We start from the raw sequence: 23,559 nt of genomic DNA on the forward strand, positions 1-23,559 counted from the left end.
TGCAGTGCCTAATTGCTGACCAAGAGCGACCTTGGTCCCTCTAGGCATATAGTACTGGGAGAGGTTGGACACTGCTACAGGGTATAGAGGCAGAGCTAAAAGACAGTTACACCCCCAGAAGACCTGATCTACCTGGGGTCTTGACTGCAAATCCACAGGAAGGACAGGCAGCTGAGATCAACCTACTCAGCCAGAACGTTTGTGTGCAGAGCCTATTCTAGGTCCCAAGACTGCTGATCTGAATTACAGCAGTAAAGTCCAAACAGATATCTACTTTGGCTGGCTCGGCCTGGAACCCAGGGGGCAGACGAAAACCACCAGGAGTGAAACCGGATCACCTACCTGTTCCACAAAAAATACCCCCTGATCCCCACAGAGAAGAGCACCTAACCTATAATCAGTCATCAATTAACCACTCTCAACCAGCGAAGGTCACTACAAAATACCTTCCAACACCAGAGCCATCAAAATGGCAAGAGGGCAGCGTAAGAATCCTATCAAAATCCAAAACAGTTTGGCATCTCTGGATTCCAACATTCCCAATGAAAACAACCTAGAGAACCTAACAGCAATGGATAGGCAAGAAAATGACCTCAAGTCCTTAGTAAAGAAGATGATAATGGAAGAAACAAATAAAATATGTAAACAAATGCAGGAGGAGGCAAATAAGAGGGCTGAAAGGTTAAAAGAGACATATAAAGAGGCACTTGAAGAATTTCAGAAAAATATAAATAACCAGATGATGGAAATCATTAAGACAGTCCAAGACATGAAGATAAAAATGGAAGCTATGGTGCAGGAACACACAGAAGAAAAATGTGATCAAGAGGCTGCAAAGAGGAAAGCAAGCATCTCAGAGGTGGCCTTACCTAACAGATTGCAAGAAATGGAAGAACGGATATCAGGACTTGAAGATACAGTCGCAGAACTGGAAACAACCATTCAGGGAAATGCGAAATCTGAAAAGTTCCTGACACAGAGCATTCAACAATTAAAAGACCACATGAAAAGACGAAATTTGCGAATAATAGGGATACAGGAGAAACCAGACAGCCAACCCCACAGCCCAGAACACATTTTTAATCAAATAATGGAGGAGAATTTTCCCAATTTGAAGAAAGAGATGCATATGAGCATACAAGAGGCCTACAGAACTCCAAATAGAATAGACCTGAAAAGAAAATCTTCCCGCCACATAATAATAACAACACAAAATATACAGAACAAGGAAAAAATATTGAAAGCGGCAAAAGAAAAAGGCCGAGTAACATACGAAGGCAAACCTATCAGAATTACTCCTGATTTCTCAGCAGAGACCATGAAAGCCAGAAGGGCCTGGACAGAGGTGCTGCAAACCCTAAGAGAACACAGATACCAGGCAAGACTATATATCCAGCAAAATTATCAATAACCATTGATGGAGAAGACAAGTTATTTCATGACAAAAACAAATTCAAACAGTACCTAGCCACGAATTAGTTTTACAGAAGCTATTAGAAGGAAAACTCCACCCCAACTGGTCAAACTACAACCAAAACTACATAGGAAATATGTAAAAATACCATTGCAAAATGGTCACTTCGTACTCGTCAAAGGTAAAGTCAACCAAGAAGACATCACAATTTTGAACATCTATGCTCTGAATACAAGGGCTCCCACATTTGTAAAAGAGTTATTAACAAAGCTTGCCCCACTCATTGATACCCATACAATAATAGTGGGAGACTTCAACACCCTCTTTCACTCAAGGATAGGTCTTTGAATCGAAAAATAAGCCGGGAAATAACCTCATTAACCAATGTCATGAATCAAATGGATCTAACAGATATCTACAGAACTTTCCACCCAAATGCAAAGGATTATACCTTTTTCTCAGCACCTCATGGAACATTCTCTAAAATTGATCACATAGTTGGTCTGAAGCAAACCTCAATAGATACAAGAAGATTGAAATAATACCTTGTATCTTTATCAGATCACCATGGTCTAAGGCTGCACTTCAACAACAACAGAAATAGCAAAATGCATACTAACATGTGGAAACTAAACAACTTTCTACTTAATGACACATGGGTCACGGAAGAAATAAGGGAAGAAATAAAAGACTTCCTGAAATTCAATGAAAATGATGGAACAACATACCCAAATTTGTGGGACACATTGAAAGCAGTGCTAAGAGGAAAATTCATAGCACTAAGCACCTTCAAAAAGAAAAAGGAATCATCCCACATAAACAACCTAACAACACATCTGGAAGCTCTAGAAAAAAAAGAGGCAGAAACACCCAAGAGGAGTAGATGCCTAGAAATAATCAAACTCAGGGCTGAAATCAATAAATTAGAAACAAAGAGAACAATCCAAAGAATCAACAAAACCAAGAGTTGGTTCTTTGAAAAAATTAACACGATAGACAAACCGTTAGCCAATCTAACTAAAAGACAGAGAAACACTATCCAAATGAACAAAATCAGAAATGAAAAGGGAGAAATAACAACAGACACTGAAGAAATACAAAGAATTGTAAGAACCTACTTTAAAGTCATTTATGCCACAAAATTCGAAAATTTAATGGAAATGGACAAATTTCTCGACCGATTCCATTTGCCAAAATTGAACGAAGTCCAGATAAACAAACTAAATAGCCCTATTTCACCTATAGAAATAGAGGCAACCATTGATAGTCTCCCAACCAAAAAAAAGCCCAGGGCCAGATGGTTTCAGTGCAGATTCTACCAGACCTTCAAAGAGGAGCTAATACCGATACTATTCAAGCTATTCCAAAAGATAGAAATGAACAGAATATTACCAAATTCCTTCTATGAGGCCACAGTCACATTGATACCTAAACCTCACAAAGATCCAACAAAAAAAAGAGAATTTCAGACCAATCTCTCTTATGAACATTGATGCAAAAATACTCAATAAAATTCTCGCAAAGCGAATACAACAGCATATCAAAGACACCATCCACCATGACCAGGTAGGCTTCATTCCAGGCATGCAGGGATGGTTTAACATACAAAAATCCATCAATGTAATCCACCATATAAACAAACTGAAAGAGAAAAACCACATGATCATCTCTTTAGATGCAGAAAAAACATTTGACAAAATCCAACACCCATTTATGTTCAAAGATTTGGAGAGATCGGGAATACAAGGCACTTATCTAAACATAATAAAGGCCATATACAGCAAACCAACAGCCAACATTAAATTAAATGGAGAGATACTCAAGGAAATTCCTCTAAAATCGGGAACCAGACAAGGCTGTCCCTTGTCCCCTTATCTCTTCAATATAGTTCTTGAAGTTCTAGCCAGAGCAATAAGACAGCAAAAGGAGATCAAGGGGATCCAAATGGGAAAAGAAGAAGTCAAATTATCCTTATTTGCAGATGATATGATAGTGTATATAAGTGACCCGCAAAATTCCACCAGAGAACTCCTACAGCTGATAAACACCTTCAGCAAATTGGCAGGATACAAAATAAACTCAAAAAAGTCAGTAGCTTTTCTGTATACAAATGACAAACAGGCAGAGGAAGAAATTAGGAAAACTATTCCCTTCATGATAGCCACAAACAATATAAAATATCTAGGAGTAACTCTAATCAAGCAAGTGAAGGACTTATTCGAAAAAAACTTCAAACCTCTGAAGAAAGAGATTGAAGATGACATGAGAAGATGGAGGGATTTACCTTGTTCATGGATCGGGAGAATCAACATAGTAAAAATGGTCATCTTACCAAAAGCAATTTACAGATTCAATGCAATCCCTATCAAAATACCTACAAAATACTTTGAAGATATTGAAAAATCAATTCTCAAATTCATATGGAGAAATAAAAACCCAGAATAGCAAAAACAATCCTATACAACAAAAGATCCTCTGGAGGAATCTCCATGCCTGATCTCAAGCTGTACTACAGAGCAACAGTAATTAAAACAGCATGGTACTGGCAAAGCAATAGACTGGTGGATCAATGGAATCGAATCGAAGACCCAGAGATGAATCCACACACATTTGCTCACTTGATTTTTGACAAAGAAGCCAAATCTGTTCAATGGAAAAAGGATAGCATCTTCAACAAATGGTGCTGGTCTAACTGGATGTCTACATGTAGAAAAATGCAATTAGACCCTTATTTGTCACCATGCACAAAACTCAAGTCCAAGTGGATTAAAGACCTCAACTTAAAACCAGAGACATTAATTCAGTTAGAGGAAAAAGTGGGGAAGAGCCTGGAACAGAAACAACTTCCTGAACAGAACACCAACAGCCCAGGCCTTAATGTCGACAATTAATAAATGGGACCTTATGAGGCTGAGAAGCTTCTGTAAGGCAGGAGACACTGTCAAGAGAACAAAGCGACAGCCTACAGAATGGGAAAAGATCTTCACCAACCCTTCATCTGACAAAGGTTTACTATCCAAAATATATAAAGAACTCAAGAAATTAAACACAACAAAACCAAACAACCCAGTTGCGAAATGGGGCTTGGAACTTAACAGAGAATTCTCAACAGAGGAGTATCAAATGGCTGAGAAACACTTAAAGAAATGCTCATCCTCGTTAGTCATCAGAGAAATGCAAATCAAAATGACACTGAGATTCCATCTTACACCCATCAAAATGGCTAAGATCAAAAACTCAAATGACACCTCATGTTGGCGAGGATGTGGAGAGAGAGGAACACTCCTTCATTGCTGGTGGGAATACAAACTAGTACAACCACTTTGGAAAGCTCTCCGGCGCTTTCTCAGAAAAAATGGGAATAGGGCTTCCTCAAGACCCACCTATCCCACTCCTTGGAATATACCCAGAAAATGCCCTACCACACAACAGGGACATATGCTCAACCATGTTCATAACTGCGCTATACATAATAGCCAGAACATGGAAACAGCCTAAGTGTCCCTCAGTAGAAGAATAGACTAAGAAACTGTGGTATATTTACACGATGGAATACTACTCAGCTATTAAAAATGAGGAATTCCTAAAATTTGTGGACAAATGGATTGATCTAGAAATTATCATAATAAGTGAGTTCACCCTGAAGCAAAAAGAGACAAACAGTATATACTCACTTATATCAAAACACTAGTCAAAGGGATACGTACCATGAAAATCTTTACTTACCAAGAAAGTGGGTCAGAGGAGTGGATATCCAATTGAGACTTTAGGCAAGAGTAGCATGGAAGAAAGAGGAAATAGTAGGACCCACAGGGTCCTGGAAACCTACAAGAAGAACTTTATGACAGGCAGATCTGGGTCCTGGGGTCCTCCTCAAACTAAGGCACCAGCCAAGGAGAATATAGGCAGTAAGCTTCGAACCCCTACCAAGACCTAGCCGACGAACATGATACTCTCCACCGTTGAGTGGAGAGTGAGATCTGACTCTCACACGAACTCTGGTGCCCCTTTTCTAACCATATCCCCCAGATGGGGAGACCTGGTGGCACTCAGAGGAAGGATAGCTAGTTACCAAGAAGAGACTTGATATTCTGAGAGCATATATAGGGGGAGAAGGTCTCCCTCGGTCACGGACATAGGGGAGGGGAGAAGGGGAGAAATGGGAGGGAGGGAAAAATGGAAGGAAACGGGGGAGGGCTAACAATCGAGATGTAATATGAATAAATTATTAAAAAAAAAAAAAAGAACACAAGAAATGAAACACCACCAAACCAAATAACCCAATTGAGAAATGGGGCTTGGAACTAAACAGAGAATTCTCAACAGAGGAATACCAAATGGCTGAGACACAGTTAAAGAAATGCTCAACCTCCTTAGTCATCAGGGAAATGCAAATCAAAACGACTCTGAGATTCCATCTTACACCCATCAGAATCGCTAAGATCAAAAATTCAAGCGACACCACATGTGGGGAGAGAGGAACACTCCTTCATTTTTGGTGGGAATGCAAACTAGTACAGCCATTTTGGAAATCTATCTGGTGCTATCTCAGAAAACTGGGAATAGGGCTTCCTCAAGACCCAGCTATTCCACTCCTTGGAATATACCCAGAAGATGCTCCAGCACACAACAAGAAAATTTGCTCAACCATGTTCATAGCAGCCTTATTCATAATAGGCAGAACATGGAAACAGCCTAAGTGTCCCTCAGTAGAAGAGTGGATAAAGAAACTGTGGTACATATACACTATGGAATACTACTCAGCTATTAAAAACAAGGAATTCCCGAAATTTTTGGATAAATGGATTGAGCTAGAAATGATCATAATGAGTGAGTTATCCCAGAAGCAGAAAGACTCAAATGGTAAATACTCACTTATATCTGCATACTAGCCCAAGGGGCATGTCCCACGAAAGCCTTTACTTACCAGGAAACTGGGACAGATGGGAGAACATCCTATTGGCATTCTAGATGAGAGAAGCATGGGAGAATAGCAAAGTAGAAGGATCCAGAGGGTCCTAGAAAACAACAAGAAGAACATTATGATAGGCAGATTTGGGCCCAGGGGTCCCGCTCAAACTAAGGCACCAGCTAAGGACAATACAGGCGGTAAACTTTAAACCCATACCCAGATCTAGCCAATGGTCAGAACATTCTCCACAGTTGAGTGGAGAGTGGGATATGACTTTCTCACGTACTCTGGTGCCTCACATTTGACCATGTCCCCTGTAGGGGGAGACCTGGTGACACTCAGAGGAAGGACAGCAGGTTACCAAGAAGAGACTTGATACCCTATGAGAATATATAGGGGGAGGTAATCCCCCTCAGGAACAGTCATAGGGGAGAGGAATAATGGGAAAACGGGAGGGAGGGGATAAAGGGAGGATACAAGGGATGGGATAACCATTAAGATATAACAAGAATAAATTAATAAAAAAATATAATCAGAAAAAAAATTAATGAAAAAAAAAGATTACCACAAAAAAAAAGAAAGAAAAAAGAAAAGAGAGAGGTATTAAACTTTAAATAGCAGTATTATTTATGTCATTATGCAATAAAGTTGTTCATGAACAAAGTTTACCAGTGGATCTGGACACAGTGAATCAGTCTTCTGTGCCATAACAGTGGATTGAAGCTGTGCTTCTAACTCTGCTGCTAGTCACTTTTTATTTTATCTCATCATTATTCCCTGCTGCCTGCTCTATCCTGCAGGGAACCACATTCTGCAAGCTAACATTCCTATGCTTCTTTGACAACTGGCTTTGGCAAAAAGTCAACCAATGGGAGACTAACAAGGACCTGAAGCTCCAGGGATGGAAGATCAAAGGGAATGCTTTTCCCTCCTTCTGTGATTTAGCCTGTTGTGTTCAGGTTCCCTCCAAATGATTACAATCTGGAGCTTTGTTTTTCACTGTGTCTGTATAACCCAGGTGGAAATAGATATTCTTTTCCAACACTGCTTATTGCTGGGTCACATCTTTCCATAAGAGGCTTCGAGGTGTCCCAACTCTTTTATCAGTGCCATCTTTTGTTCTCTATGGCATTGCGTGGGCTCAGTTTTTCTTGTTAGAATGTGATAGATCCAGCACTACTGTTTGAAAGAACATATTATGTTCTTTTTAATGATGGCTCTTTTACTTAGTTAATTTCAGATTAGCCTGTTCCAAAGCTCCAGAAGACAATGCTTTTCTTCTGATTACAACAATATGTGTTGGATGGGGTATAGTCAAATGATGGTGTGCACATGAGAAAAAAAAAAAAAAAACACTCAAATGATTCTGAAGCCTTCTAGTTGGCACATGCCTTTCCCTCCTCTGAATAAAATTTACTCAATGGATTAATTGAGATTACTTTAAAACATTGTATCACACAGTATAATGTTGTCTGACTATGTGGCATCCATTAATCTTCCCAAGTAATGTTTCTCATCATTCTGTGAGAGGGAGAAAAGTATAAACAAGAAATCTGTACAAATCTGCACACATATGAATGTGGCACTTCTCTGAAATAAGAAGATTTGAAATTCCTAGCACCATTCAAATACTTGCAGTTGAGGTGAGAAAATCCACATGTGGAGCCAAATGAAGAATCAATAGAGTCGTTCCACAGATTTGGGCTGAAGGTGAGATAAGCAGCAAGAATCCTAACTGTGAATTTTAGCACTGAGGACAGACTGAAGATGTAGCTCAGTGGTGGCAGAGCAGGTGAGAATGGACCTGTGCTCGCACTTCATTTGCAGTTCAGAGTGGATGACTGCTCCCAATAGAATGATTCCATAACCAGAAACATCCCAGGGGAAAGCAGGTATAGAGTGTATGTTTGGTGTTTGGTTTTCTGTTTTCCCTAGGTATCACATACCGCTGTGATTAGATTATTATTGTGGAGAAAATTGTGAGTAGGATAGAAATGTTACATTTTTTTCTTAGCAGATGGTAGGTGAGTGGGGGTGGACAAGAGAAGGCTCCAATATCTTAATCTATTTGTTTAATTCGAAATTCTACTATTTCTCAGTTGTGCCACATGGGGAAAAAAAGATGTTGAGCCTTAAGTTACATATTTATAAAATGGAACAACAACTGTTGCCACTTTTTGTGTTTTGTGTTTCATCACAGGTGTTTGCATCACTGTTAGGTCCAGCTGCAGCATGTGGCTGGCATTGCAAGCTCTCTACCTAGGGGTGGAGCGTCCACTCTCTTAGAGACTTACTATGTAAACCAGATATTTTGGTTTCCCGGGGCCTCTTTTTGCCCTTTACTGCCCTTGTCCTTTCCCCACCTCCCTGCCTCTCCCATTCCACTTCCAATGAACCTGCATTTACAAATTATAGCTCTGTCACCAATTAGCTCATATTGATTATTTAATCCATTATCTGGTGCCGTTGACTTAGGGGACATTGAGCCCCATTCAGCCAGGCAAGCTGGACTCCTGGGGCCATTCCCTATACCTCATCATTCTCCACCTGCTCTGATTGAATTATCTTTAAACCCAGGAGAAGTTCAGTACCCAGCCTGGAGACTTAGGGCCACATAGATGTGGCTTCTCTCCCGTCTCCCTCTACACTTTACATTAGGTAAGTCATCCTGTAACCCAGCTGCTCCTGAGAGGCACCAGGTGTCTCTTCAGGTGGAGTTTCCAGGACTCCCCTGGGATATGATGCTCTGTGAAGAACAAAGCCAGGCCTTTGTTCTTAAGTAATGTCATGTTCCAGAGCTATCACCAAACCTACCAATTCCAGAATATAAAATTGGAATGATACTTCCATATTCTTGTGACTTGGCAAAGGCTGGGAGACAGGATTGCCACTGGGTGTCTGGATGATATTTTTTCCAAACTACATCTGTCCAGATTTTGTAAGTAAGTGGGTTTGTTGGACCCTGGCCCAAAATGTTGGACCCTGGAGTCCAATTCGGTAAGGGGGTCGCCACGAGAAACCACTCAAGTCACACCAGCTGAGAGGTATAGGTAAAATTTATTACTGACACACCAGAAGTCCCAATTGTTGATGTGTCAGGGTCTCTCAGCACTAGGGAGGAAAAGGACCCCAAGTAGCTGCTACAGACTGCTTATAAAGGCTAAAACCGCAAGGCAGGGGGAAGACCTGACCTTTAAACTGATTTGTTGGGCTGCTGTATCTGAGGTATGTGAGCAGGATGATTGGCTCAGGCAGGGGTCAAATGCCCCCCGCCCCCAGCTTGGCCTTGTTTTTCAGGCTTTTCAGGTTCTCCCCCTCCCCATCCCCCACATGGTCCTGCAAATCCTACTCTCTTTTTCCAACCCTGCCCTCTCAGAGGAAAGCCTCTAAATTCCTGGCATTCCTGATGACTGCTCCAACCCCCTCACCTGGAGCTACCACTTGTTTAGATCAGCTATACTTTATAGATGATGTTCCTCAAACCTATCAGAAAATAAGGACAATAAGTACATTTAAAGGCTTAATAATAATAATAATAATAATAATAAACTTAATGTGACAAAGACCACAGCTTCTAGATGTGACCCTAAAGCCTCCAAGAAGACTTGGGTGCAACCTGAGATGACGATGCTACAGAGATTGTGATACTATGCAAATCTGCCTCAAGTAGCCTGCTACAAAGGTCCTACCCAAATTGTGAACACCTGGAGTATTGATTGCCCCATTTTTGCCTAGACAAATTAAGGTCAATCATCGGCCCAAAGTCTTCTTGCACAGAAAGATCTCTCAGCTTTCTTGGTCCAAGACTGATGCTGCAATGCTGCCCTAAGAGCTGTGCCCAGAATGAAGCCACTGACACAACAGGAGGCTACTGGGAAGGCTGCCTAGATAATGGGTAGCCTCTGTTATATTAGTCAATACTTAGGCCATTTAGATTATGCTCCCTGCAGTAGTTTATCTTTCTCAGGTCTCTGATGGGTTTAAAGATAAGTTTAACAACAAAAAAAATTTTTACACTTAATAAAAAGTTATAATATAAGACAATAAGATAATACGGTGAAGAACGGGATGCCAGATATAATGTTATAGAGGAGTTTATTAAATGAGCATGGAGGAAGAAGGAGAGGGGGTGGGGGACAAAGACAGGAAGAATGAGGAGAAGAGAAAAGAGAGACCACATGGAGGATTTGTCCTTTTATATGGATAGTGACCCAAGGCACAGGTACAGACACAGGTAGCTCGTCATGCCTGTCCAGCAACCAAGAGCACAGCTCGACAGCAGATGAGGCGGACCTGGAGACATAGTCATCCAGTGCACTGGAGTTTGGACAGTAGCTGCTGGCAGCTAGGACAGCTGCAGGAGAGAAAGTACATCTGAAAACTCACTCAATAGGAAATACCCTAGTTGTTGGTGAGCAAAGAGGACTGGGGTTGGTTTACTCGGCTCCCAGTGAACCAGAGAGGTATCAACTGTCTCTTGGGCAAAGGGAAGCATTTCCATGACTAGGAAGGGGGAATTAAGCTGGTGTTGGGTGTAGGAAGGTGGCAGTCAGGTAGTTAGGTGAGGGGAGACCCAAAACCAGTGAAAAGAGGATAGAATCCCACGCTCAGAGATAGGCGATGGGTGAGGAATTTAGACTTTGGATTGCCAATATTTTTCTGGCTTCCATTTGACCCAAGAGATGGATTTCCTGTAGCCTACAAGAATCCTTTTAAGTTCATAAAGGGAGATAAATTTAGCATCATCACTATGTGAGGTCTGTAGTAAAATACACATTATTAGGCATGAGCACATTGTAGGAAATGGCAGTAGACAGCAGAGGCTTGGGAAAAGAACTTTGTGTTAAAAGAAAAAATACTCTTAGGGGAGCATAGGGAAGGCAGAAGCCTTTCTGTCCTCTGTGGGACAGTAACATGGGAGGAAAGAAATCTCCTGTCGAGCAGAAGGCAAAAACTCACTTTATTTTGATTTTTAGCATCAGTACACATCATGAAAAAGGGACTTCTTTCCTCCGTTTAGAAGACTGGATAATTTTAGCACAATGAGACACATCTTTAAGAGAAAGACAAACAAAAGGAACTTTAAAATCTTGGGCTTGGAACTATAATAGGATCATATAGTAGAATGTTTTAGCATAGTTACATTAATAAATCAGAGCTCCAATGATCAATTAATACAATAGCATAGCAACAGGATAACAACAGGAAGAAATAAAGCATCCTTTAGGCATAACTTGCATTGACCAACTTAGAACACATTTTTAGAAGAATAAGCAGGCTACCAAGATGAGACTTGATAGCCTATGACCATACAGTGGGGGAGTGGGTCCCTCTTGGTCATAGACCTAGGGAAGGGGAATAGGGCGATAAATGGAGGGAGGGAGGAACAGAAGGATACAAGTGATGGGATAACAATTGAGTTGTAATCAGAAAATAAATTAATTAAATAAAAAAGAACACATTCCTAGATCTTATAACATTTATATCAATCTTAAAATACCTTTTAGACCTTCCAACATTGATAAAACACCTTTTTAGAAGCTGTAATAGGTAAGTGAAATTGTTGTAAGAAGTCACTGTTCTTAGCTAAAAGAATGCTAACAAGGTAGACTGTATCTAGACCTGACAGTTAAAAGACCAACCTGCTGTATAAAAGGGCTGGGAAGGCACCTGAAGTCTCCCATGATAGAACTTGGCCATGTGACTATGTAGCCCAAGTACGAGTTTAAAACACACCTTTACCATTATTACCCTGGGTTTTGCAAGACTGCTGAATCTAAGAGCCATCTGTACTCTACCAGGTCAAGGAGCTTGAAGGCTGGAAATGTCTAAAGGCCTTGTGCTGGTTGAACCTCCAGTGGCTTGGCACAGAGAACAAGCCTGCATATGAACATTGACATTCATAGGCCAATTTTGCCAACAGGTTAGGCTGTGGGATCCGTGTCCCATTCTGGCTGTAGCAGCTGTGAGATAAGTGTCTCCTTTTGGCTGCATCTGAAACAGGTCTCTGGCAGAGCTGGCTCAGGCTCAACCCCCACAGGAGGGGGCATTGCAGACCTCTTACTTTTTCCTCAGGGGTGATGTAAGGCCTGGAGTATAGTTTTTGCTGTAGCTGAGGCTATGTTATATGTTTGTATTAAGGCTCTGCCAAAATTAAGTCTGGAATCCTTTCTACTGAATTTGTCCTAACGCACTTCCCACAATAATTTCATTCTTAATCTTCATTCATTCCCCTCTGAACCCATCACTAGCCTGCCTTCAGACCTTGATTCTTAGCTTAGGTAAATTTCTGTTGGTCTGATCTCTCCCTGGCCCAGCAGAGAATGCAGGTAATTCACTCTGCCATGGCTGAACCTCTCCCAACTACTCTGTTCCCTGTGAATTCCGTCTGAACAGAACAGAAGTCTCCTCTCAGGTATTAAAGATTTAAAAATTATGTATACCAATTCCCATATGGGGATCCAGGAAACATTCTCAGCCTTTTAATTAAGATGACAGTAAGACCGCAGTTTTGTCTATCTTAAGAATATTTAAGTAGACAACTTTGTTTATAGTTTATCTTAATACTTAAAGAATAAGACTTTAGGTTTTATCCCTGTTAACCTCAAACTTTAAAAACATAAACACAGTCTAAAGACACAATCCATAAAAGAGAAGACAGCAGTTTTTGTATGATCAATAATATCACATTTAGAATTTTAGGCTAAACGTGTTTTAAGGCAGTGATTTAAATTTTAACATAGTAAGCAAATCAGTGTAAAGACAGTATAATATTATAAAAGTAATTTTAAAACCTATCAAACTCATTAGCCAGGAATGCTTGAATCTAGGTTGGCTGGTGAAAGGAGGAACAACATTTAGCTTGTTAATTTGAATAGACTTTTATAACTTTGAAATAAGAAACATTTAGAACCAGGGTACAATACTGAATTATCACAGCTGCCAGTCACTAGTCACTGAGTGGAGAAGGTTAACTTCACCTCTGGTCCTCCCTGACCTCCCTTTGGACAGGAGAGGCTTAGGGAGTAGATACTAAGCATGTACATCTCTAGTGAATTGCATGCAAACCTGCTTTGGGAAAGGGGGAGGGGCCAGGGCAGCAGCAGGAAGCAGGCGGAGGTCATGTGGTTGCCCTTAAATATGGCGACTAGCCATTAGTTGGTGCAGAGGGCAAATACTCCACCTCTTTATTCCGAACCAACACGACTAAAGGTGGGCAGATTTGAAATGCTAGCAGGCTGCCATGATGCCCAGCGGTTATAGCTGCCAGGTGCAGGGGCAAGGTTGCACAGCAGGCTATGCAGTGGCTCTGTAGCCAGGAAAGCATGGCTACAGTGCTGGCCAGTGGCTTTCTGACGACCCTGTTCTATCCTGTTCCAGGGGCTCTGTGCAGCCCTCATAGTTCTAAAAACCCCCAAAGTCCAAGGCTAGCATAGCAGAAAGGCAGCTTCGATGTCAGTGGTCTGTGATGGATCTCTATCTGCACCCCAGGGGCTCTAGCTAGGGTGGCTGAAGGAGTGGCTAGTCCAGTGCAACCAGCCCAAAGTTGCTCCCCCAGAGGGACCCAAAATTGGTTATGGTCTGTGGTGGGCATTTGCTTGCCAAAAACAAGTCTGCCAAAGAAAATAGCAATTGTGGGGCATTCAGACCACAGACATGTTATTCCAGCCAGCAGCAGTTCGTTGGTTCAGACAGAATTCACAGGGAACAGAGCAGTTGGGGGAGGTTCAGCCATGGCAGAGAGAATTACCTGCATTACACTGCTGGGCCAGGGAGAGATCAGAGCAACAGAAATTTACCTCAGCTAAGAATCTAGGTCTGAAGTCTGGGCGGTGATAGGTTCAGATGGGAATGAACAGAGATTAAGAATGAAATTATTGTGGGAAGTGCGTTAGAACAAATTCAGTAGAAAGGATTCCAGACTTAAATTTGGCAGAGCCTTAATATAAACATATAACATAGGGCAATAAGAAAATAAGGTAAAGTATCAATTTTCAGATATTATGTTATAGAGGAGTTTGTTAAATGAACATCTGGAGACAAGGAACAGGAGAAGGGTACCCCAGAGAGAGAAGGGGAGACAGAGACAGAGAGGAAACTAAGACAGGAAGAGTGAGAAGAAAAGAGATCACATTGAGGATTTGTTTGTCCTTTTATATGGCCCTGGGCAGGGCCACGGCCCCGTGGCAGGTGTGCAATGACATCACACGTAGGCAGACAGAAGCAGAATTCTAACAATCAAGGCTTCAGCTGTATTCTCACAAAAGTGTAAAGTTTATGTAAGGTCTGAGAATCTAAGAAATGTTTAAGGGTGAGAAGTTGTTTTAAGGTTGGTAATCAGAAAGTGATTTAAGGTACAAAAAACTCTCCCCCTACTATGGTACTGTTGTATTTAGACTGTTTAGAGCTTCAACATTAATCTTAAACTGTCTCCTAAGCCAATTCATCTCTTTTTGTAAACTTAAAAAAAGATTCTTGTAAGCTTCAAGAGATTCACTCGAATCTACAGGTCACAATCCAGATAAATACTTCATATTTCAGAGGGTGAGATTTGTCCCTTTCCCCCTGGTTTTTGGACTCCCCTTCCCCAACTGCCAAGACCAGGGGCCTACAAGTTTTAAATGTAAACTCCTTAACTTTATCTTCTGCTCCTAAAATATATTTATATCTCCAGCATCCTGTCAGGTGCTGTATCCAGAATGCAGGTGCTCCAGCCTAAACCTCACAGACCGCATCAAGTAGACGTGCAGTTTTCTTAGCGACAGATGGTCTCACTGATCCTGAACAGCAAATACAATAGCCTGCACTTTCAGGATTTCCCCAACATTTCAGCCTTTTGACTCCCTCTCACCACCCTACTGTCATCAGGAAACAGTCAAAAACCAGATTATTTCTTCACCCATTATCATTTATTATCAACCAAAGGCTGGGATATTAGGTCCTGCAGAGGCATGGCTTCCCCTCTCCCAGAGACTTACTATGTAAACCAGATATTTGGGCTCATTTTTATCCTTTACTGCCCTTGTTGCCCTTGTCCTTTCCCCACCTCCCTGTCCTCTCTTCTTCCCATCTCCCCACCCCAAGCACAGGATCTACCTCCACTACCCCTCACATGCGGTTTTTAATAAACCTGTATTTATATATTATAGCTTTGTCACCAAATAGCTCATATTGATTATTTAATCAATCAATTACTTCTCCATTAATTGAATCCAGGAAGACACTAACTCCATTCATTGGAATATTAGCAGCAGCTTTTTGTCTATGAACTAAGAAAGTTGGATGGAATGATTGTGTTTTCATTCTTTGCTAAAACATGTCTTCCTGAGTAGACACCAGGCGGTGTCTACTGATACTGCTTTATGAGGCTTTCTTTCTCTCTTTTTCTTCCCTTGCTTTCTGCAGGCAGCTTGAGGTGAAGGTGCTCAGAGAGACATTATGTGGTGTTCTGCCTAAGGTCCCCAGGCTCCAATAGACTCATATTCTGGTCCATTTCTTCTGGCCATGTGTCCTCCTATTGTCCTGCTATGGCAACCTGGCAACATCTGTGCTGCCTGCTACAGATGTCACCCCAGGGAAATACTCAACCGACTCAGGAAGACAGGCTTTACCTTGAGGAGTTCTTCAGCTGTTTGGGAAAACAAACATGCGCATCCAGATGGGTTAGCAGAGCATTTCAGAACTGATTCCATGGTGGCTCCTCTCCAGCAGTCTCTGCACAGAGGCTGCAAAGAACAAACTCAGAGAAAAACAACCTCCTGACGTACCTATGCTGGAGGCTTAGCCTGGGCATATGTTCTTCCTTTACCACAAACCATTTGTTTCTGCAAAGCTGCCTGATCTAATCACAAAAGCACTGCAGACAGAGGTAGAGAACATCAGAAAAGCAGTAACCATTCATTCAAATAAATTCCACATTTAAGGAAAAAGAAAGGTAATATATATGTAGTGATTTTTTTAAATAAGTCAGTTCATATTTTTGAAAACAAAAGAGTCATGAAATTTCATTTTTATAATGTGGAGAATAGACTGGAGAAGAGTGTTAAACATAAATGATACAAAGTCTATGTTATTATTAAAATGGACAGCCATTAAGATAGTTTTAAACTATAGTTAATGGCATAGCTAGTGGAAAGCAGTTGTGACATCCTGAGTGTCAGGGTTGTGCTGCTTCTGCAAATAGATATAGGGTAAGTGTGTAAGTTGGACTTATTTACTTAGGCACAGTGACAAATGATGCTGCCTGATTTTGTCACTGGCTGCTGCTGCAAGATTGTTTCTCTTCCATTTTTTGGCTTATAAACATGGTGATGTCTGTGTGAGGAAGAACATTATATTGGGAAGCAGTTATCCTTAATAGCACACTGAAAATCACCATTCAGATATGGTCCCTTAACCTTCAAATCCACAGTTAATTACTCAAAAATCCATAAAGATTTGCAATACCAGGATATCTTAAAGTCTCAGAATCAAATATTTACCACATGTATGATGACAAGCATTAATTTAAAAAAATGCTACAATTAAAAAGTAAAACATGGTTACATTAATATTAAGTGACAATTCCAAATAGTTAAGGATCAACAATACTTTTCTCAAATTATGCAAAATAAGTTTGATTTTTTTTCCCCTCCTGGCCTATTCTAGCCAGCCACAGATTATTGACTTAGTTAACGATACTGTGTATGAGTTCTGAATTCCAGGGTGGTCTCAAGTCTAATCAGCAAGTAACATTCGTGTCATTCTCACACTAGAGAGTGTTTCTTGCAGAACTGGCTGTTATTGTGGGCCCCATGGGTCAAACCTGAGTAAGACTATTATTTTTCTCCCCTGGTAATGCTCATACTACCTCTTACCCCTATAAAGCTAGCCAGTGAGAATTCTACCTAGGTACCAACCTGATTATTCTATGTCCTGTGATTCAAGTGTAAGGTATCTTCATCAATAACTTCTGGAAGGTAACCAGGAGATGGAAATAGCTTACATTGTTTGTGGAGGGGAGTCTATGGTTACCACTGGCCAATAATTCAAATATAGGAAGCTCATACTTGGCCTTGGACTTTTAAATCTGTTTAAAAGCCTAACAATAAATTGTTCCCTAAGTATTTTTATTTATTCCCATATAGTTGTATATCTCTCAACGTTCATCAGAGAATCTTCCTTTTACAGTAGATAGTGACTAATACAGAGACACACAAATAACTCAAAGTGCAGAGAATAACAGACTCTGGAGTGTCCAGAACTGAATACAATAGCTATATCACATGTCTTCCTCATAAGACTCGGGAATCATTGCAAAATGGAAGGCAAAAATATCCCAAATCTAATAACCATGTTAGTAGATACCTGCAGTAAATTATTACTTGCTGGGATTGAGAGTATTGTTGCACACATGAGCTCACGGTGGCTGTTGTCATTCTACTAATAAATATGCCATGCAACAGATCTAGTATGAAAGGAGATTTATGGTGGTATAGGGGGACAGAGGGGAGAAAAGAGGAAGGCACCCATGACAGAAAGAAACAGAGAGAGGGAGAGAAACCAAGAGAGTCAGAGAAAGAGATAGCAGGCAGGTCCTTAACTCCCTTGCATCTGGCCATATAATGCACATGTGGTGACATAGGTTGTTGTCAGAACCTTAAAGGACCTTGAGGGCAGGCGAGTTGAATTGCCTGCACACCAACATAACAGCTGTGAGATAATTAAGCTAGCCAATATTCCAGCATGGATGAAGAAGGGGGCAGTTTACAGCTACTGGAGCAAAGGTCAGTTTTCTTCATGGATATGGCCCAAGAGGTTACACATAATCCAATAGCTGGTCCTTCACCTGTGTTGTTATAGTCAGCATTTAGTGGACCCTGGATATTTTATTTCTTAAGAATGCATGAAATTGAGAGAATAACATGTAGAGAGAATGGGAGAGTGGTTGGAGGGGAGGAAAGTGGAAGTATTTGATTCAAATGTAAGAAATTCTCAGTCAAAAAGATTGTTTTGGGGATGGGCCTAGAGAAACTTGTGGTTAAGAATACCTGATGCTCCTTCAGAGGACTTGGTTTGCTCTCCGTTATCCACAGCTACCCATAACTTCAGATAAAAGGAATACAATAGCCTTCCTCTGACTTTTTGACCTTTGCTGCTTTTTAGAATACCACTGAATTTATATAATATCAATTCAATGCAAAGTGCAGATGAAGAATTGCTTGGAGAGCATTCCCTGCCCATCCCTGTTTTCCCATTGTGGAGAAACATCTATTAAGGTGACCCTTCATCATATGCCCCCATGCTAACAAACATAAAATGCAAAGTTTTTCTATGACCATCCTTGATTTTTTAAAAATTAATTAGTTAATTTACTTTACGTCCTGACCATAGCCCCCTCTTTTCTTTCCTTCCAGTCCTACCTGCCCTCTCTCTTTCTCTTCCCCCATCTCCCACTCCTCAGAAAAGGGAAGACCCCTCCCCCCGACCAACCCACCCCAGCACATCAAGTCAAATCACAACAGAGTATATCTGCTTCCCCTGTGGACTGATAAGTCAGCCATGCCAGGGAAGAATGATCAAATAGCAGGCAGCAGAGTCCATGTCAGAGACAGTCCCTCACCCCCATACTCCATGGAGAGAGCGAGTATCTGACACTATTCATGATACTCTGCTATGCTTGAAGACAGGAGCCTACCATAGCTATTCTCTGAGAGGCTCCACCCAGAAACAGGTTGAAACAGATATTGAGACTCACAGCTAAACACTGGGTGAGCCATAGGGAATCTTATGGAAAAGTGGGGAGAAGGATAGAAGGACCTGGAGGGGAAAGGAGAACCACAAGAAGACCAAAAGAGACCAAAAGAGCCAACTAACAGGACCAAGGGAGGGCTTGCAGAGACTGAAGCACTAATCAAAGACCATGCATGGACTGGACCTAGGCTGCCCTTGCTCTTAATAATGACATAGAGAGACCTGTGTATTTATTTTAAAATCTGGGCACTATATATCTAGACAGATACTCAGCTATTCTAACCCAGCAATTCTGGCCTGGCCTACTTTCCAGCCATATGGCTAGTTACCTGCCATCTTATTCTTTCCCTGTCACCTTCTTCTTCATCCATGTCCTGATACTGACCTTTTCCTCCCTTTGGTCCCCACCTGAAACCTTCTCCCTAGCCTCAGAAGTCTTGCTTTATCCTTTTCTGATCATCTTTTGGCTATTTCAGCTCTTTATTTAACCAATCAGAAGGTGATACTAAAACAGGAGATACATCATAATAATGACAATGCCAAAATCTGGGAACCGAAATCAGCATTTGCATACACAGTGAGGGAAAACAACCTGCATCAAGCAAGTTCACCTCTTTGCAGGTAATTTATTTCATTCATGTATTTGGAAGAAAGACTTGGACAAATCTTTCGGTTACCCCTTTTCTTCTTTTGGAGTCTGGATGCCTGTAGAACACATTATTTCTTGTCAGATCTCTTAGATTTAGAAACATGGAGTTAGTTTATTCAAGGGCATTTATTTTAAAGGTTATAAATTCTTAGCATGTAGAGTTCCATGTGACCATATAAATAGGACTATTTCAGGCATAACAAGAGGAAGCTGGGGGGCAAAAAATTAATCACAATTACCATCTGTCTGTATCTATATTGTATGTTACAACTATATGAATAACAGAAATGCTATTTTTTTTTAAATCTCATGTCACCAGTGCCCATCCTCTGTTTAGAGAAGAAATGGGAGATGGGATTTACCAATATCCTTATATTCCATGTTGCAAACAATAGGCCTCAAATGAGGCCTGTTCCAATTCATATAAGAACATTTTTGTCTGGAAAAACTATAACATAGTTTGTATGGATTCTGCTGAAAATAAAAAAGGTTGACTTGATGAGTTGCGCTAGCTTCAGAAGACATCATATGATTTCCAACCAAATACCAAAATTAAAGGGTAGTGTTTCTTTTATATTTAGATATAAGATGTGAGGTAACAAGGTATAAGGTAATAATAAGGTACAAGGCAGCAGATATTGCGTTGTAGAAAAGTTTATTAAATGAGCATGGGGGAAGAAGGAAAAGGGGAATGGAAAGGCAGTACCCCAGAGAGACAGAGACAGAGGAAAAATGAGAAGAGCAACGAAGAGTAAGAGGGGTAAGAGAGAGGAAAGAAGGAGAGAGAGAAAGAGACAGAGACAGAGACAGAGAGACCATGAGGAGAAAGGAGAGTTTATTCTTTCATTTGGTCCTGGGCAGGGCTATGCCCCCATGGCAGGTAAGCAGTGACATCATAGGTAGGCAGACTGAAGAACTCGAACAGTTTTAATAGCTCTTTAAAGTATCAAAAGGAGAATACAAATTAATAAACCTCAGGTAACTTAGTATATTTACATATATATAAATAAAAAGCAAGCTTGTATATATATTAAGTGCATTTATTTTGGAAAAATATGAATTTGCCTCTGTTAAAGACTTCTTTTCTTAAATTTTATGGATTTAAAATTAATAAAGATTGTTCAATGAAAGAAGGATTTTATCTGGATTGTGGTGGTACACATCTTGACAGCTAGCACTTGGGAGGCAGAGAAAGGTAGATCTCTGTGCGTTTGAAGCCATCCTGGTCTACAGAGTGAGCTCTAGGAGAGCCAAGGTTACCTACCAAGTGAGATCCTGTCCCAAAACACCAAATTCAAATGCAGAGAGAGAGAGAGAGAGAGAGAGAGAGAGAGAGAGAGAGAGAGAGAGAGAGAGAGAGGACTTTATAGTCATCCTTTTAATGGTGATTAACTTGTATTTATATGGGTATATACAATTTAATTGATTAACTGTTTTCTGAGATAGTCTATGTCTTAGGATTTCTATTGCTGCAAAAAGAAGCAAGTTGGGGGAGAAAGGGGTTATTTACACTTATACTTTCACATTGCTGTTCACCAAAATGAAGTCAGAGTATAAACTCAAGTAAGGCATGAACCTGGAGCTGATTCGGATGTGATGAATGAGTGGCACTTACTGGGTTACTCCCCGTGGCTTGCTCAGTGTGTTTTCTTTTAGAACCTGTAACTACCAGCCTTTGGATGGAACCACTAACAATGGGCTGGGTGGTCCCCCTTAATCAATAATTTAAAAAATGCATTACAGCTAGATCTTATAGAGGCATTTTCTCAACGCTCTTTTTTCTCTGATGACTTTAGCTTATATGAAGTTGACACAAAAGCAGCCAGTGCAGCTTGATAACTAGAACTTAAATGATACGTTGATCTTCAGAATGACTAACACAAAACTATGGTAGCAGATACCAATTCCTACATAGCTGTAAGCACCAAAAAGTAGTATAAAAGAAGATGATAAACATAGAAGAATCAGAGGCTTTGTATTACTCCACCAAAATAACTCTGAAAAAAATTAATTTTAAATATAGTTCGGAAATTTCAGAATAAGTCCCAGGTTTACTACTGGCATTTCACATATTGCCCTTGTACTCTGGATACAATCTAAATTATATATTCTGACACATATTTTGTTATTTAAACAAAATATATTACTTTAAGAAGAATGTTTGTTCCTCTTCATTATTTATATTAATTCTTCATTCTTGTAATTTTCTGAATTCTATTCCCTCTAGCTCTATCTCCAGTCATTCTTCTCAGGCAATTTTCAGTTGATGCAAGAAAGAATTAGAAAGTTTGGCACCAAAGGCTTCCCACCAAAGGCAATGTAGGGAAATATCTTTTTTCTCCCAAGATATTTTATTTTAATTAAAATTTAGTTGTGATAGCTATCATTCACAACAACATCAGGAACAAACTAAAACCCAAATTATTGGACACAGCAGTGATGGTTTTTTTCCTTAATTAAATCATTTTACAATGGGGAGACTCACTATTTTTTAAGATTTTATTTATTTATTTATTTATTTATTTATTTATTTATTTTATGAGTGCTTTGACTGCATGTACACCTGCATGCCAGAAGATGGCATCAGATTTGAGTACAGACACATGAGAGCCACCGTGTGGTTGTGGGGATTGAACTCAGGACCTCTGGAAGAGCAGACAGTGCTCTTATCATCTGAGCCACCTCTCCAGCCCCAAGGAAGACTCACTTTCAATCCAGATCTTTGAAGTGAAGAGAGATAGACCTTTAATTTGGATCTTTTGAAGTGGGAAAATCTACCTTTAATCTGGAACATACTTTCTGCTTGACTGAAGAGTAGTTTGAAATCAGACATAGAGATACAGTTTTGAGTTTTCCTGGCTGGCTATAGGTCATGTTTTAGTCCAGTATTTCGTCACTATGCTCCTTTTCTTCCATATTTGACTGGTTATGCAGATTCTGTGCCACTGAATCTGTTTTAAGTATGTGATCTGCTTTTTATTTTTAAATCTTATAGGGAGTTAAAGTTAAGAGATTTAACTTTGAACTTTAGACTTTTAACAGTGTTGAAACTATGAAAGACTATGGAGACATTTGAAGTTGGACTTGATGCAATTTTTTTGAAATGAGTATAAGCCTATGGGGTCCAGAGATGGAATATGATGTTTTTGGTAAGAATGTCTTCTATAGGCTCATATATTTAATGCTTTGTCACCAGGGAGTGGTACTATTTGAAATGATTATAAGGGTTAGGAGGCATGGCCTTGTTGGAGAAAGAATGTGAATGAGGAAGAGTTGGATTTCCAGGTTTCAAAAGCTCAAACTCTCTGTTATCCTGTGCATCAGGTTGCAGCTCTCTCTCTCTCTCAGCCAATGCTCTAGCACCATGCCTCCTTTCACCATGCTTCCTGTCAAGACAATAATGGACTGCTGAACAAGGCCTCCCTTAAATGTTTTCTTTTATAAAAGTTGCCTTGGCCATGGTGTCTTTTCACAGCAATAGAGTGGTGACTAAGATAGAAGTTATATCATTTTCAACCTTGACCTTTCTCCCTTCAACTCCTCCCTTCTTTCCCTCCAGTCTCTCCAAATCTCTCATTCTTAATTCCCTTTAACATTCATGGCCTTTCAACATTTGAGATTATATAGATAGATAAAGATCCAACATACCCATAAATATGTAAATAGAACCTGCTGAGTATATTTATTGTTTCTTGTATGTATATTATTTCTAGACTGACCCCTTGGTATTGTACAACAAACTGGGAGACTCACCCTTGAGGATGACTAATACTCCATTTCTTAGCAGTCTTGGATGTTGTCAGTCTTTGTCAGTGGTAGGCCCCTTTACAATCTACCCCTTCAAAATTAGTG

Source organism: Acomys russatus, chromosome 1 (assembly GCF_903995435.1).
Source record: "Acomys russatus chromosome 1, mAcoRus1.1, whole genome shotgun sequence".
NCBI lineage: Eukaryota > Metazoa > Chordata > Mammalia > Rodentia > Muridae > Acomys > Acomys russatus.